The following is an 18,472-nucleotide window of genomic DNA, read 5'->3' as shown; positions in this document are numbered from 1 at the left end:
GTTGAGTTAAGACAATTGGACAATTCCTTTCTGCTATTGAGCTCATTCCTATCTACATCGTATATCTGACACGTGTTAAACATGTTACATATGCATCACGCGATATTGCAATTTCTCGTGGAAAATTAAGCGTTATCTCTGAAATGCGAAATTCTTAAAATAGCAAGTAATGTATAAAAATTATCACAAATTAAAAAAAATAGATTTTTTCCATACTTTGTATAATTTTAATACAATTTAGTTTTTTCTCAAACTATAACAAAATATCAAATGTCATTTTTATATAATTTTATGCATAAATTGAAAGAATCTAAATGATAGCAAACCATTTAAAATTAATGGAAATTGCAACTACGCGTGTAGCATTACGGCGAAACAAATCGAAATTCTCGTTTTTTTGAACAGATTATTCACATAGAGCGCTATTCAACAAGTATTGCTATTCCTTATTTCATCGTACAATAAAATTCTGTAATTTTTCCGGTAGTGAGTCTATATAGAGTTAACAAGCAAAGTAGTAGTGTTAAAAGCGTTCCCGCAGCGAGAGGATAAATATTGTGAATGTCGTACCGAAAAATAAATTAAAGAAGTAAGCTGTATTGAGTTTCGTTTTGTTCACAGTTCTTTACATGCAAACAGAACTAGCGTCGGAAAAACGATATCTTAACGGAAGTCGGTGTTAACTTCGAAAATGACTGGCTGATCACACCATGCTGTTCTTGAAGGAAAACCGAGGAAAATAAATGACAAGTCGGTTAAATTCTTATGTTCAAATATGGACATAGTACACGGTTCGGATTCAAACGGCTCAGGTTTTTCTCAGAAGTTAGAATAGTCGAGGAAAACTCTAAAACGGCTAGAAATCGAGAATGACCTCGCCGCATTAGTTGCTTCACGCCCTACACGAAGCGTTAAACTTAGCTTGCCTAAACATAGTATCCTTCGAGAAACCGGAATGCCTATGCAATTAGAGATAGTATCATTTAATCTTAAGCTGTAGATAAATATCTTTAAACCATAATTCTGAATAATTTATCGTATAATAAACTCATTTATTTCTGTAATGTTAATTGCGCTTAAAAAATTATTTTAAAAAATATCAGATTTAAAAATTATAAAAATTATCGTTATTCGGTCGTAACGAGCTTTGGAAAATTACGAGTAAGAATCAAGAAAACCATGCGCGGAAACCGAGATATGAACTCGACCGGCCGCGCTTGTTTAACGGTGATTTCATGCAGAGTGGACCGAAGAAATCCCCGAAGGTTCGCACGAGCGGTAAATATCGCGGGGGCGTACGAACCTGCGCCCAGGTTTGCCTCGCCTCACCTCCGCACCCTGCTCTCGCACCCGCCATTGCTAACCCCTCCTACGGGGTTCCGCATCCCCGCCTCGCAATCCGTCGCCTCGTCGACTGCTTCGTCGACTGGCGTCAGCGCCGTCAACGTCGTCGTCGGCGTCGTCGTCGTGGTCCACGTCGACCCGAGTTCCGGCAACTAAACTCCGAGAGCGAAAAATTGTAACACGCAACGGCAAATCGCGGTTGCTCGCGCGCGCGTTTCACACTCTCGCGCATTCGCGCGTGATTCCGTAAAATCGCGCGCTCCGCTTGGTAAATCGAAAGTGCGCAAGAGTTCGGTACATCGGGCGGTTTAAGTGTTATTGTTTCTCGTTATTGCTGTTAACGAGTGTTTTTTCCATTGTAGCGATAAGCATTATCGGATTAATATAAAAAAAAAACGATCCCTTAACAAACAAGAGATTTCCGATCTGGTGGTGGTTTACATCCTTGTCACGTGGCGAATGTGACGAAAACGCGACGTCGCATGGCTAACCCAAGGTAAAAACAGTTATATTATTTATATTATTTATATTATTAGTGATCAATTTTTAATCTTCGAAATAAAATTAAGATAAGTGTTTTTGTAAAATAAGATTAAAGTCAATATTTTCGCATACAGTAACGTCGTAACGCTTATATTAAGATTTCTAAGTCTATCAAAAAAGTTTATAAAAGCATCTTCAGTGGATTTAAAACCGATTTTTCCTCGACAAAAATTTGTAGGAAACTAAATATAATTAAAATTATACTTTATAAACAAAAATCAGTTTATAAGTTTAAATTTATAATCGATTACGTAAGCTGCCGTAATATGCATTTTACGACTGTACATATCATAAATTGTCGTAGATACATATCGTTATGATTTATTATCCGCAGGACGTAAATTGCATCTCTTTAAAAAATCATTAAAATAATTTGATACGATAATTAATATCGGTTTTCTTTAAAAAGTTAATTTAAGAAATTTAGTACATATCATCAATACAACCCAGAAACTGGTAATGTCTCTCAAAGGCCATCGTAAAGAGTCTCGTAAATCAAAAATAACGATTCGCTGTAGGAAGTTTCGGTCTTAAAAGCGCGAAGAATACATTTGTGTTTTGTCGACAAGATCGATTAGTTAGAATTGTTCGAAACTTTGGCGCCATAAATACTAAATTCGTTTTCTTGCCCGCATACCTGCTTGCGATACTTCTCTGCCTGACCCCTCATCTCGCCGGCGCGTAACCAGATGCACTTCGGACGAGCTATTAATATGAGAGCCCTATTTCGGTCTGTGATGTGTTTACAAGCTCGGGCTTGCCCCGCGCTGCGTGAAACGGAAGTACGGCGGATTCGCTTTTGCATACAACACGTTGGAAAGTCACGTTTAACCCGAGCGAACGACCGGGCCTGTCGCGATTTCCCTGAATTAATTAAATCTCGTTCACTGTCAGCAAGCCAGAGCTACAAAGTTACGTACGCAAAGCGCACGCCAATCAACATGTCGCTTATAGAGAGCTGGCAAAAATATTCCGCGCCAAGAAAAAAATGTGTTTCACTATAATTAAGGTCGCTTTCTGTTTTAGATAATGATTTATATGTCCATTAATGTTTTTCTCACAGCACCTATGATCTGCGATCAGCGATGAAATGATTACGAAATGATGGATATTTACAAAGTTAACATCAATTATTTTCCCAATATATAAAATATGAAAATGCAAATGTGTAAAATTATAAAGGAAGTTTACACATATTTTAAATTCAAATCCATTATGCAAAAGCTTTCAAAGCTACCGTTGGAGATTCAACATTATATGATATTTATTTCACCTTTTATAAATATAAGGATATATAATAATTACAATTTTGCGAAATTTTCGTAACTCAAAGTTGATAAAATTAAAATTAAATTCGATGTGAGAGGCGTGTTCAATATTCTAATCGCATTATCATAAAATATTTTATTTCCTAAAAGATATCATAATATTATTCGCAGAAAAATACATTGTATTATTCTACAGAATGATGCAATAAGATAAAATTGCCTCGAGAAATGAATTTCACTAATAATAAAATATTATCACTGATTTCATAATAAAATGAATAAAAAGCTAGCTATCTCACGCCTTATTCGTATTTCGCGGAAATGACAAGACCTCGTGCTAGCCGCCTCTTAGCGTTCCTTTTCTGCTTGCTCTCTCAGTGCTCGTGACCGAAAGATGCAGAGTACGTGGTTGCGCAATGTTCAACGGAGGAGAAAGTCAGCCTTACGAAGACTGCGGAGTTCTGTTCGTACGAGCGCACGTGGAGCGCGCAGACGCTGGTTCTGTAACCGCGATCACCGAGCGTTACACAAAGCGCAGATTTCCATCGCACTTTCGACGGATAAAACACACTCGCGCCGGTCGCATTATCTAGCCCGCTTATCTCTACTGTTGAGTGCTCCGAAAATACGCGATCCACACTTTGACAAGCATTTTGTTGATTTTCCTCACGGAACGGAAGTTTCAGAGTTTCGATTGTTAAAATAACAGGCTCATTTTTGTACCGGGATCCCGAATGGATATCCCGTTCGTGCCGGAAATATTGTGTCTACATCATGCATAAAAAAAGAGAACTGAGAGCGAGCTAAGGAAAATTTATTCCACTTGAAAAAGCAGGTTTTACATTTTTACAAAAAGTAAATTTTATTTTTGCGACATGCTACCTAAAAAGTATTTAATCCGTATTTTGCACAATTTATGACTGAAAATGTGTAACTACTATGATGTTCACGGTATTGTAAAATCAGATTAAATTGAATATGTATTTCAAATGTTAAAAATTCCAAGGATTTTATTAGCAGCACGCATGATCCGATGTCGAAGCGCATAGAAAGATAATAATTGATGATGCAATAATGTTGGTTATTCAAGACGTCTGCGGGTGCCGCGAGCGATTAATCAAAACTTTCTCGAACCGAAGCAGCCATCGATGGCAGTTACGAGGAAATGTTAACGGAAAGGAATAAGAACACGCTTATTTGTTAAAGCGAGCTCGTCGACAGGGCGCTTTTGATTCAGAGACAAAGCTTGCTTTGTCTTCGCGTAATCACCGCGTCGATCCCGATATGGATGACGGTTGCAAGGAGACTGCGTTTTTCCCACGAAAGTACACCGCCAGGCGTGCCTTTTTACTGTCAGATATTCTCGCGGCCGTAACGATTCCCTCGCAAAGAAGTCTTTAGCTCGAGTCGGATAGCTCGTTATACTTTGCCGCGCAAAGGAAGAAACGGAAGGCCGTAAAAAGTAAATTTTCCAGCATAAGCTTACCCCGTGATCTAGGAAGAATATTATCTTATAATATGATTTATATTACAGTATGCTCGCGCTAAAGTTATAAACGCACAGGCGGTATCATTATTTCAAACGAGGAAATTGTGTAAAGTTATAATTTAAACGTTCCATATTATTAAGCATGTAATGGGATTTTATCAATCGTTAATTTCTTTAACAGCATTAATATCAATGTTACTATTTCGCTCTGCAAATCAGAATTTATATTTCCATCGTTTTTCATTAACCTCAATATCCCTAAATATCTTTGTAAAAGCAATAAAAATTTTACGGAACTCTCGCATCGACAGCATCTCAATTTATGACTCAAAGTTATAAATTTTCAACGAGAGTCAAGCCAGAAGAATGTCGATATAAAATGTCACGTGTTTTCCAAGTGCAAATTCTTCGAACAATGCAGAACCAACTTGCCTCGAATAAAAATTATATAAACGTGCGTTATTATTTTTGAAGAATTTTTATCTTTCAATAAAAAAAATAGATTAAAACTCTTAAAATAAAACTAATTGAAGAACAAATGATAAATTTCGCATCGCTGAACTTCAATACATCGCAATTCTGAATTGTATCGATCGCTTAAAATCTTCGGAAATCTGAAAATTGTGTTACAACCGTGCTACGTAGAAAAAAAAAAGTTTTAATATGTAATTTAATTGGTGCTAATGCGCTTAAAATTCACTGATTGCTTTTGCCTCGACAATGTTTACCGAGATAAACCGGTAATAGAGCGTGTCATAAGATCGCGCCTGTCCGGATGCAGGTAAAAATTGCATTTTCTCTCATGAAAGTTGGATGAATCATGTCGCGGTGTGCGTGGTTGTCGACGCCGCAATTCCTACGGTCGTCTTCTCCTCGGGGTTACGCTCCTAGTCCTGGTTACGTTGCGACGTAATAAGATTTCGCTCGTGTGTTTCGCTCGCTCGCGTCGCAAACCCTGAGAGTCTCTCTTGAGAAAGGAGACCACCCGCTCCGTAATTGTGCTCTCAATGAGCCGCTAATCCGCTGTCGACCTTACGGCTGAAATTGTTTCAACAGCGAGCTCATCGCGGTCAGGACGACGGGATATTTAATCAGAATTGACTTGAGAAACACATTTAGTCGCGAATATCGATCTCGAGAAAGGTGACAGAAACTTCCTTCTTTATCCCGCTCGAAAATACGATTGTCGTTCATCATAAATCTAATCTTCTGCGCTTTCTTACCCGGTAATCGTTTCGGAGTCATAAGCTGTCCAGATAAATTGTTCAGTGTTAATGAAATCTAATATACCTACTCTTTCGTCATCACAAAGATACATTCAAAGTAAGAACAGGATGGTCTTATAGCGAGCGAATAAGAACAAGGAGCCGTTCAATCCTCGTACTTTCACTAGCCGGCTCAGAATCTCACAATAATAGTGCTTTCCGTAAATCCGTGAGTCTCGTGAGAACCCGACAAGGCTTCCTCTTCGAACTCCCGGAGAAACAAAGAGGCCAGACACCGTAATCTCAACGGCGATCATATTTTCGAGACCATTGACTTTCGCGAGTTGACGGATCTTACGTCTTTTGTTTTATAACGAAGGCTAAATGGATTCTCGGCTATTTTACGTTATCGCTTATTCGGAAAACAGCTTCGCCCGACGAAGATACGCGCGATAAGGCGCCGACGACGACGTAAAAGGCTATCTCTGCGAAACGCGACACTTCGTCGATATCTACGTGCGCGTAATAGGTGTCGATGCGTTACGCGGAAGGTGGGACCCCTTCCCCTTCCACTCCACCTACACCTTCGCCCCGTCCGTGTATCTTCTCCTCTTTCAACTTTCGATCGCATTCTATTTTATGCGTCGGCGAATCTAGGTTATCGCTTAGACGACCGCTGCCGCCTATATCGGTTTCTGCGCCTAACAGACGGGCAATTCGCTTCGAAATATCGCTAACAGTAGAATTTTCAATAAAATTTTAATCAGTCTTCGAGAGATCAATATGTTTCGATCCTAAATCAATTAGCGAAAAAGTAGCGCATTTACAGCGATACTTGAACGATTTTCCAATCAAGTGCACAATACGTTATGCAAGAAAACTGTGGTGAAAAAAAAAAAGAGGAAAAATCTCTCACGACATGAAGATGAAACGAGAAAAACTCGACAAAAGATTTTGCTCAACGGAAATATCTTCGTTCTTTGCCAGATGCTTTTTGCCTGAAATGCCGTCGACGTCGACGCGCTTTTCGTACTTCGCACGATCCTGTGAGATACTTGTTCGTCTCTGTCACTCGGCTGACATGGATACGTCCGAGAAAACTCGGTGCACCGCTATTTCACTGACGGACGAACGTTTCATCTCGACGTAGAACACGTAGAAAGAGTACGTCAAGATTGCGCTGCCTTATAGAAAATCATCAGTATCGATATTACCGATACCTTTTCCATTCTCCAACTGCGCTCAAAGACAACGATCGATCATTGGAAAAGTGCACACGTCGGTTGTAAGCAAAATTTTTTACCACAAACACACTCATAATTTTATTTCTTTCATTCAATTAAAGAAAAAAGATTTGATTAATTCTGAATAAAAATAGAAAAAAATATTCTCAACGCTTTTCACACAGACTTCTAACTCGAACATATTCTTGGCATCTTTTGTTTGTCGTTTCGTATTTGAAACAATAAACAGATAAGTCAATTATATTAGAAAAGCCTTATTTATGTATTTAACTTAATAAATTACTTTTCAGTACGATAGCTCAAATATCGTCCATTTGAAATAAGATTACTATTTGACTCGTTTTGAGTCAAATTATTTGACCTGCCCGACATACGGTTCACTTACAATTGGCCGCGGATCTCCGGAATAGCGACGGCTGGTTACAGCACGACGAAGCGGCGTGAAAAGCGAGAAGCGCGAAGGCACACGAGGAAACTTGAATTAATAAAGCAAAGCTTACGGGAGCGAGGGAGATAGAGAAGAAGAGAGAAAGAGAGAGAGAGAATACAGACAGCGGCCGCGCATGTATTTATAGATCGCCTTGCAAGTAAGCCACTTTGGTCGCGTTCAATTACGCTTCTTCCGCGTCGTACCGATATGCCCATTTTGGCCCAATCTCCGTTCTCCATTAACTCGATCGTTCGACGGCTCAATTTAAATCGCCAGCGCGGTTATCGACCCGAAGGAAAAGGGTATAAGACATCGCGCGAGTGCACAAGCGAAAGACAGATGCGCTCTTTTTTTTTTTTTTTTTTTTTTTCTTTTTCTTGATAAAAAGATGTTAAAGAGAACTTCCAGTAAAGTCAACACGCTATTTTATAGCTTAAACAAAATTGATTTTTTTTTAATGTCATTTATATTCTAAGAAGAAAAAATGGTTCGCGAAAAAGACTTAAGCGGTGCCTATTATATGGATTTAATTTATTCTGCAACTTTATGAATAATGCAAAAGATAATATATACTCAACATCGTTTAACTAAAATAATTATTCAAAGCGTATGCCTCGAGTTTACAAAATGCTCGAGCTGACTGAAAAGCTCAGGTGGAAATTAAGTGTGATCGATGAAAACTTGGCATATTATTTGTAGCGTAAAATTTTAATGAAGTTTGGCATGCGTTTCTCTTTCGATTCGTCCCAACGAAATGCAACGGATTCAACGACAGTAGTCGAACGGTAGCCTACAGTAGCCGAAGTTTAAACTATACGTTCTTTAAAATCTCAAGTACCTGACCGAGTGCTCGGCCGAACGCCTGAAGTGAATGTGCACTCGAGAGCAGCTAGAAACGCAGAAAGGAAAACTTTGTTTTAAGTCTCGGGCTTGTGTAATTTGAAGTTTGCTTCAGCCAGGTTTCAACTTAAAGAAGGTACCTGTTAGCGTCATGGGGTACGAAACAACAGAAGTTAAAAAACAGGAAAAGGCAACATTTTGTTTCCTTCGTCATTTTTCTGATTGTTTCTTCCGCCGCTTGTTTCTCACGAAAGATCCGAGAGAGCGAAAGCTCGGGGAACCGCGACAAAAGGTCCGCATGCTCGGAGGCTACATCTAAGAGCGAAGGAGGAAGGAACCTTCTAGCCAAGTGCATGATTAATGCCTGCAAACTTAACTAACCGCCTCGCCAACAGTAATGTGTATACATTATGACGACGCAGCGTCAATGTAGCGCCAGTAACTCATCGTCTGTACGTCGTGAACGGCGCCGTTGAAACGAAACAGTTAAATCCGGTGTGATTTAGAGAAGAATTTGAAGTAGAAAATGAAAAAATTTCCGAAAATGTTTACTCTCAGTTAAGTGTGTTTACATAATCAAAAATTATGAAAATAAATTATTTTGTGAATTAATTTGTTAATATTATATTCTTCTTTCTTATATTAATTTTAATTATATTAAATTATTTAATTCAACGCATGATTACAAAACGTATCTGTGCAGTCAAAACACATTTTCAATATATACTTTATAACATTCAACTATATTTACTCTTCAGTTATGTTCAAAAGGTAAAATCTACCATTAATTTATTACGCAAATACTATGGTATTGTTACGAGTTGTGAATTAAGTATATAGCGATGTGATGATCGTAAATTTCTACGTTACGATGTGTTTAAATATTCCTAATTCGTGACCGTCCAAAATTAAATTGCGCTCGCGCAATGTTTCATCGAAACTCGGGTGACGTGAAGGCGCAACAATAAAACTAACGGCCACCTGCGAGTCGTGCTGGTAACATGATATACCTGTGATAAATTCGCGATTTAATGATAACAACAAACGGCGGTTTACGTCACGATAAAAGCCAATTAACTTTGCGAAACGTTGGCCGGACCTGAGCGAACTGTCGTCGTCCTTGTAAAGGGCAGTAGCTACTAGTGCCAAGTGTTAATTAATTAATTCCGTAAAATCCGGTTCCCTCGTTCCGCACGTCGCTCTTAATTCCTAAAGGACGGGCGTCTGAGATTTTGCGGCCACGATCTTGATCTCACCTCAAGATTGCGCAATTCGTTCACTCGTAAAAAAAAAAAAGATTTTACTAATTTATTACCGTATCGCATATCTATTGTACGAATCGACGTAATGTGATAAAGAATCAAAACATCTCAGGTTCTATTTTTCCACATGAGAAAAACTCACATTGTTCGCGACTGGGGTTACTGAGAAGTGAAACTCAGCGAGACGCAATGCTGCTGCACTCCGTCTTGATTACTCTCGCGAACGATGGCATTTAATCTCGGCGAGAAATCGAAGAAGCTTGTAAAGCAAATCGCACTCTGGGCTTCGCTTGCGGGATACATTGCCTGACAATTGATGGCTGCGCGTAAAAGAGACGGGGAAGACATTGACCCTCTTTAGATGCGTAAATTTTTATACTTGAAAACTTACGTTTCTTAACATTAAATGTATATTAAGATTTAATGTAACGCAAAGACCCCCCCCCCCCTCAACGTTCCGTTACTTTCAATTTAATTTAACTTCTCCCCTTGCTTTTTTAAAGTAAAGAGAATATAAATCTATTTGTTGAAGTAAATGTATTTTTAGAGTAAAAAGTTAGATACTCACAGAAAATATCTTTAAGGTAAAAACATAAAAAATCTCACATTGTTTAACAGATATAATAAAATAAGAAAATACTGAGCTCAGTTGGACGTCAATATGAAGGTTTCTAGAAATAAACCTCGAGTTATCGTGTCGTGAAATGAGAAACGCAATTAGAGAGAAGTAGCCGCGGAACGAAGTACGAAGCCGTAAGAATGAGAGACGATGTGTAAACCCGTGTCGAGGCCAAAGGTAGCTAGATAATTTTTCAAAGGTCCTCGCGCGAAAAACTAAAAAAAGCTTTTTTTCGTCGACGCGAAAATATAGAGCATTCTTTTGTTTCGTAGTCATTAACAATGTAAATCGCTTGCGCAAGAGTACTATTTATGGTACATAAACAATATCAACCAAATCGTTTACATTCCTTTATATTTATACTCTCTCTCTCTCTCTAACGTTTTAAATATATAAATCTTATTTTATATGTTATAAATCTGTCATGTTAATATCGCATAAAAAATAATTGCTTCATTTAACAAAATAATTGAGCTGCCTGACAATACCTATTGGTTAAAATTAATCATTTACCGATATATGTGTCCTTATCACCTAATTATAATAATTTGATTTACTCATTAGTTTGCTGCATCGAGCTGCCAGGTCACCGATACAAGTGCAAAACTATTACTGTCGCGCGTCATTGGCAGAAATTCGCGAATAAATGCGAAACGTATATACGGACAGGCTTGTCGCGCGGCGCGGCGCGACGCGCAGAATCCCGGATATATGTATTTGCGAGAAAGCTGCAGACGAAATTGCATTATGTCGTCCGGGAGACCGTATCCAACTTTCAGTCCCTCGAGGGTGTATGAGAATCGCGTCGGAAAGACGGCGACGTTACCAATTTAATATCCAATTACATCCGCTGTGTCTACGCCGTATTATCGACCGCGAATTATTTCCGCGGGGAGTGCGTTCAAGACTAAATTCAGCATAAAAAAAAATAAAGCGTCGCGTAATCAAAACAACGATAAACATCGGAATAGTTCTATTGTTCTATAAGTTCTCTTGTTATTAAAAAAAAGAAGATATATCACATATCCAAATAAATAAATGAAAAAAAAGAATATTGAAATATATGTAATATACAATATATCTTTTGTCATACTCGTCAACCACGTTAATCGTAAATATAAGAACAGTGTAATAATGTGCAAAATAATTTGACATTATTGAACAAAAGAAATGAAATATCGCATAATTAAACGCAATATGTTGTGTGATAATGCCCTCTCATATAGCATAAATGCGGATGGCGATATTAAACGAGCAAAAAATAAATTAATTTATCGCGTTATGGAATCTTGAGTTATTTACCTTTATCATCTCAGTGTTTTGTCGAGAAATATTTCGAGAGTAACGCGGATGCCATTTTCTTACTTTATTAACGTGCCAGCTTGTGTTTAACCACGGAACGCTACGTGCAAGTACTGTACAAACGAAGCGCATACTGTAAACACAGTACATACACGACCTTTCGCGGCACGGAGCGTGCTTAATGTAAACGTTGGTGATAAGCAGGCAGTGTTAAGTACCGCCGGACTATAGGCGAATTTGCAGAGAGAAACAATTTGCCCTTTTGACGGCCGTATTACATATGAAAGAATTTATTTCTAAAAAAAAAAAGATTTAAACTCTTTCATTAACCGGCTTTTTTGGATTAAATATGAATTTCCCGTAAGCTCGTTGTACATAAAATATGAGCGACAAAATAAGCATTGAAAATATACGATACGTATTTTCTTCATCGTAAAAATTATTAATTATTTTAACTATTGTGCAATATTGTGCAATATATATATTTAACATTTTACATTTTCGATAAAAGTGCACATTAAAAGTCTGCACGCGAATTTTAAATTCGCATGATCAGCTTGGCCTGTTTCGTTGTAAAACGTGTCGCCTCGTTTTTTCTCGTTATTCGCAGTTACAAGCGAGCAAACGCTACGTATCTTACCCGGAATAATGTATAAATTCGCTTTAACACACAAGCTGGAGGTGAGAAGTGCGAACCGCGTGAGAGTCCCGTCCGCATCGTAAACACATCGCGGTATGACGCAGGTGGATGGTACACGTGTGTCCAGATGATGTCATTATTAGTGCTTACTCTACTGGTGATCTTTCCATTTACGGCGTTTCGCAATATAACCCAACATACCAGTCAAATAGATAATCTCACACCGGCGTCAAACCGCGAATAACGGAGTCGTTCATCATTGATTCGAAAAATGCTCATCTCGCCCGAAGTACATCGTATATTTTCAATATACATCTATCGTGAAAGAAGTTATTTATAGCAATACGCCGCGTTTTGTGTCATTGTAATAAATTCTAAAGACCATAATTTATTTAAACAAGCAATTTTTAATAAAATTCGCATTCAATTTTTTCTTAAAAAAGACTCAAGGACGTCAATTTTAAGTAATAAATTTGTCATCAGTTAATTTAACGTACAGCGAGTCTCAAGGGAACTTTAATACGAGATAACACAAAGGACGAAGGGTGAAAGTAGATCTCGAGGATTAGCATTAGAGCAGACAAAATAAGGTCTCTTTTTTCGAAAATAAAACTTCGGAGTAAAATTCTAAAAGAGGCGTTTAGAATACCCTATGCACTTCGCATCGTAATCCACATGATAAATCGACGCGTCGCTCATGCAGATTCTATGTATCGCGTCCGTCAGGACCATGAAGCGAACTTACAAATCCGCAAAAAACACTGGGAAAACGTTCTGGAAACCATATCGAATACGCGGACGGGATTACGATTTATACTACTTCGCGCTGCGGAGGAAGAGGCCCGACAAATCTCGCGCATTCTTCGAGATCGTACATCATCACCACTATCAAAAATCCATCGCGATTTATGGGGCGCAACACGATCCAGACGGGCACGTATAGACGCGTATAATAGACGCGCATGCATAGATTTTTCTGCTCTATAAACGAAAGCATGCGCGCGAGCGGTTGATTTATTCCACGGCTATATTCGTTGCTGCGCGCATTCGCGTCCATGACACGAAATCCATTGCCGGGTGGCGGACGCGTTCAAATGACGAAGCACGAGTCGGAATGCCGCGGTCCACATCCACACCTATTGGGATTCCGATCCAGCCGATCGACCACCCGCCCGGGGAAGAGAACGCCCCTCGTTACTCGAGAACGATCCGACGCAAAGGACTCCCTCCGAGCAGCTTTACTAATCTTTTTTTGAGATACAGATATATTTGCAAAAGAGTTTCTCTAATTAATAAATGCGGCGAATATTCAACGCAACTGATAACGCACATTTTCTAGAATGTTAACGCAAAATAAGAAAACGTCGGAATGAAACGCATCTCGTGAAAATGTGCGCTATTCGATAAGTGCAAGACAACGCGATCGGCGGTCAGCATACTTCTCGCGCGCGCACGTATCGATGCCGGCGGCGCGTCGCGTCGCGTCGCGTCACGTCGTGTCGCCTCGCGGCCAGGGTCAACCACTTGTAGAATCCTGGCAAGCGTCTATGGCTCGCGGCACCCGACCGGGGATGCCGTGCCAAAATTTCACACGATTACGGCCTTTGTTCTACCATCAATAACCCCTTAAAGCACTTGCTCGTTGCGCTCGGTGTTATTTCGGCAATCTTATCCGACAGACGCCATAAATCTGTCATTAAACAGACTGTTAGTTGTTTACTACGTTAAATACATGCCAAACGATTTAGCTCACCTATTGTTACTACCATTAAGTCGATAATGATCCTTTCAATTCTCGATGAATACGGAGTATAACGAGGTCTACAATGTGCGCTTTATTTATTATTCATTTCTGTCGCTTTCCAATATGACAGCTTTCTAATGTAATCTCTACTACTATCTTAATTTAAATCATTATTTAAATAACTTGAGTAACCTCAATGCAAATTCCAAAAAGCTAGTCTTACGAAATGTGATAAAAATTTCTGAACGTGTCTCATCATTTTTGTGGATGACATTTATGGCGGATTGTGAGATTGACAAAAAATCGTTATCGAATCTTCCCGATACTATGGCCACTCGGTAATCTCGAACCTCCTCATCAGAAATAGGCATGTCCTCGAGTCGCGTAGCCTTTCGAAGCACGCACGTTTCGTCGTGCGTAATCTACGTGCGTGGCGTGTGGCGGCTACATATTCACCGCGCGCAGTAGCGTGCATACTACACGCAAGCCTAAACAACGCGAGCGTCGCATTGCGGAAATTCCAGAACCGCATATATTACCAATGTTAATTCCATCTCTTTATATATACTCGCCCGTGTGTGCATTTGCGCGCTTATATAAGGTCTTCAGCTTTTTAATTACCAATTTTTTACTGACGATAAGATCAAAGTCATTGTTCTCGTAATAAAAAATTCTTATACAAAATATCTCTCCGAGCGTCAGAATAAATTTTTTATCAAATTTTGTATTTATAGAATCACATCGTGAGCAACACAAAATTAACTTTTTTTAACCACGTAAGATACATATATCAATGTCGTGGTGTGTGGAAAAAAGAAATCGAGTATCATTGCATCGACGCGTTAGCGATATTCTTCGAACATCGGGTTTTCGCACTTTCATCGCGATGCAATTAATCCTTTCTATTGCAGATTATGATCACGTAATTGCACGACGCGTGGAGATCTTGTTCGCGAGCAATGAACCACGCTTAGTAATCCGTCGTAATTAATCGTTGCGCAAGTCACATGAGCAGGCCGTTTTATAATCGCGGATAAGCAACAGGCATCGATTTCGGGATTCTCCGTCGGATAATTTTTATTATGCGTGAAGGAACGGGAGGCTTCTGACTCTGGCAGGATAATCCGGAACGATAAGTCCTCGATAAAGAAGAGAAAATCCCGCCTGAGAAATCTCCTTGTCCTTCGAAAAACAAAGTTTCCACCTCGTCCTCCATTTCGTCCGCACACAAATAATTAAATCGACAAATTCTCTCGGGACTTGATGATCTGAATGCGCGAGTGGCAATTGAATTAGTGTTTTTAACAAACTCGCGCACAATCATATGAAATATACCAAAGACGGATAAATCCGTTACTCACACTTATAATATTGTTGTACCTATAAAATACAGTTTCTCGTTTTTGAATTGAATGATTACTGAATTGGCTCGTTAGCAATGCAGGCTGTTTTACTTACAGAGTAATGGATCGATTCGATTAATCGAACCAATTTACAATTATAATTACGTGCATAATGTCCGAACATTACAAAACGTTTAATGTAGAATTCATGAAAATCGCATTTAAATAGCTTGACAGAATTACAAATGTTGCATATCTTCGTCTTGAATATCATTATATATTTAAATGATATAATTTATTATTAGTTATAATATTACATTAATGACGAATATGAATCTTTGCCTAGGCTCTTGTCACAGTAGTTAAAATTTATACTAAATTAAATACGGATCTAAATTGAGGTAAGAATGAAAGTGCCTAATTAAGGAGTGTAGGAGAATTGCGTCACCGCCGTTTTGACGACACGGAGTGGAACGAGGCGCTCATATTACGAAGAAACCTGATATTCAAAACTTATGACGTGATATCAGTCTCATTAAGAAAACGATCAATGAAACGAAAGTGTATACGCATACATCATTGAACACAATTTGCTGACATTTCATTGCCTGTAAATCTTATCAGATTTATGAAAGAATGACGTTAATGCAAAATTATAAAAATAGACCCATAGCAATTTGCTACTAATAATGCAGTTGATTTCAATCTTTCGAAGCGTGAAAGTTTCTCTGCCTACAAATGCATTGCTCTCTAGAAATGTTTCTTTTATAGATTATTGGAAAAGTTTACAAATATCAAGAAAGATTAATTTATATATAACGCACGATATCCTTTAAAAGGTCAAATTAAAGTTTCGTTATACAAATAGTTTCGTATTTCTTATTTCAAGTAGCTTATCAGAATATTTTGAAGAAATTTAAAAAAAAAATGTACATACTAAAATTTTAAAGAAATACTTTTATCGTCATAATTTAATAATTCAACAACTTAAAATTTGAAATCATTTAAAATTACTTAGAGATTAAACGATAAAATATTCGATTTCATGCTGCGTCCAATATTAGAAATTCCAGTGCACTGGCGCGCCCAGATAACGTCATTTATGGTGCTCTCATGTATTCCCATTTGGAATCACAGCAAGCTATCGAAAGAAATTTCCGCTACAATCTTCTCACTCTAAGCTGCAATTTAAATGCGCGTTCTCAGTTATCGCGCAGCTCCCGCGAAAATTCTATCTTCTACAAAACGACAAAAAGTGCAAGTGAGACTCGGAATATATTGTATCGTCTCGGGTCCGATTTCGTTTATCGCGTGGCATCTAAATAAACTCGTAAAGAAAATTTTAATTTTCCAGGAAGACTTTAAATTTCGGTTATCAGTTTTTAAGTGTCATGTCACAGCGCGCTCCGCCAGATAATGTACAAAGATGCGATCAAATATGATACGGCTATCCGCCTCCTCACGATTTAAATTCTCTGATTATTCTCATTGCGCCGTTCATGGAATCTCCGGTGACCGGCGGAAAACGAGCGCGAAGTACAAAGATATCTGTCCGATTATTGTCTTTCTTTCTCTCTGTCTTTCGCGAGAGGCATGCACCGCTGCGTCTTTGCATTCTTTGCCGTTCCACCGCCACGGAACCGCCACGTCCGGAGAAAAGAGAGGACGACGAAGAAGGCGGCAGGTAAACCAGTTTCTCTGAGCTCCGGCGGGATCCTCGGCTCGGGTCGAGGTCCCTCGAGGTGGACTTCGTTCAAGAAATTCCCATGCCGAGATTCAGTCCGATGTACCTCGCCCTACACCGCGTCTAACGGTCTGTCTATTGTCCGCCCTTAGGGGCCTGTGGCCCGAAATCGGCACTGAAACCTATTGCATCCTCTTTTTCCCTTCTTCTTCTCTCACTCGCATTCTTGACAAATGTAAAAATTATTTTGGAGTAATGCGACATTATAATCGTCTTTTACTTGTTAATTTGTTCAATTCACTATCTATATTTTTGCTAAAATGTTTAACTGTAAACATGGAAAAAATTTTAACAGAATATTAGTCGCAGCAACTACCATTTTTCAAATTATTTGATTGATGAAAATTTCTTGAGATTTTATATCGTGAAATTTGTTATTTGCATTATCACTATTTTACTCATTTATCTTAAATGAGTAAAATAGTGATAATGCAAATAACAAATTTCACGATATAAAATCTCAAGAAATTTTCATCAATCAAATAATTTGAAAAATGGTAGTTGCTGCGACTGACTCTTCGTTGTCTACGATGGAGATTTGTAAGACTCTCGGTTTTTTTTACAGCGATAAAGAGAGAAGGGAACATGATCTCATGATCACGATTGGTTGACGACGAGCTCCCTCGAAATCGCGGAAGGTCGTGATCGCGGGGAACCCAGCTAATGGCTTTCTTTGTCGAGATCGGTCTGTGTTAGATCGACGATTCAACTTCTTCAAGGGGGAATGAGAGTTTCTAGTCACAAAGTAGGTAGTCTACGCGCTCCCCTCTAGACAAATCCACAAGCAAATTGCGTCGATGCCGACTGTCGCTCGATAACACGCGGCGAGAAAATCTAAAGTTATTAACACATTTGTGTGTCCGGTCGGTCGAAAATTTAGCGGCTCTAAAATATTCCGACTGAGTAACCGCGGGAAGGCGGTTTCTGGAACTAGGGAAGCACCTTCCTCGAATCGCGGCTATCAAACGACGCATTCGTCCGAGGCAGTCCGAGCGGAATGCAGTCGACGGGATGCAACGTTCCACGGCCGCTACGGGCGGCGAGACGTATCGCGAGGGATATAATGGTTCCCCCGACCGAGGAAGGAGGCGGATGGAAACGATGGGAGAGAAGGCGAAACGAGAAGCTGAAATGTGGCGAGAGGTGCAGCGTGAGATGAAAGGGAGGAATTCCACAGGCAAGGATCAAGTGGAAATGAAAGCGAAAAGTTACGAGGAAACTGCAAAATAACACCAAGTCTACGCGAGAAATAAAATATACAATATAAGAGGAGCAAAGTTCGAGATGAAAAACTAGATTACGACAAGAAAAGTCAAAGGAAGAAGTTTAAAAACACCGAGGTACACAGTGGAGAGAAGTACTTATCTAATTTAAAACTTATCGAGGACAAGATAAAGCATATATGAGCAAAAAAAAGGCAACAAAAAGAAACAGTAGCTCACGAACGTCGACGCA

At 39.0% G+C, this 18,472-nt stretch overlaps 1 protein-coding gene across 1 annotated transcript in view; it reads left to right on the top strand.

Annotated features, from left to right (window-relative positions):
* The first annotated feature begins 1,390 nt into the window (after positions 1 to 1,390).
* The window catches only part of brat (brain tumor), a 108,436-nt gene continuing 91,354 nt past the window's right edge, over positions 1,391 to 18,472 (top strand). The window contains exon 1 of the mRNA XM_012364558.2: positions 1,391 to 1,840. The gene's annotated coding sequence lies outside the window, so the exon portion shown is untranslated. The remainder of the gene's footprint in view (positions 1,841 to 18,472) is intronic.

Source organism: Linepithema humile, chromosome 2, assembly GCF_040581485.1.
Source record: "Linepithema humile isolate Giens D197 chromosome 2, Lhum_UNIL_v1.0, whole genome shotgun sequence".
Lineage (NCBI taxonomy): Eukaryota > Metazoa > Arthropoda > Insecta > Hymenoptera > Formicidae > Linepithema > Linepithema humile.
This window is presented reverse-complemented; position numbering and strand designations above follow the sequence as displayed.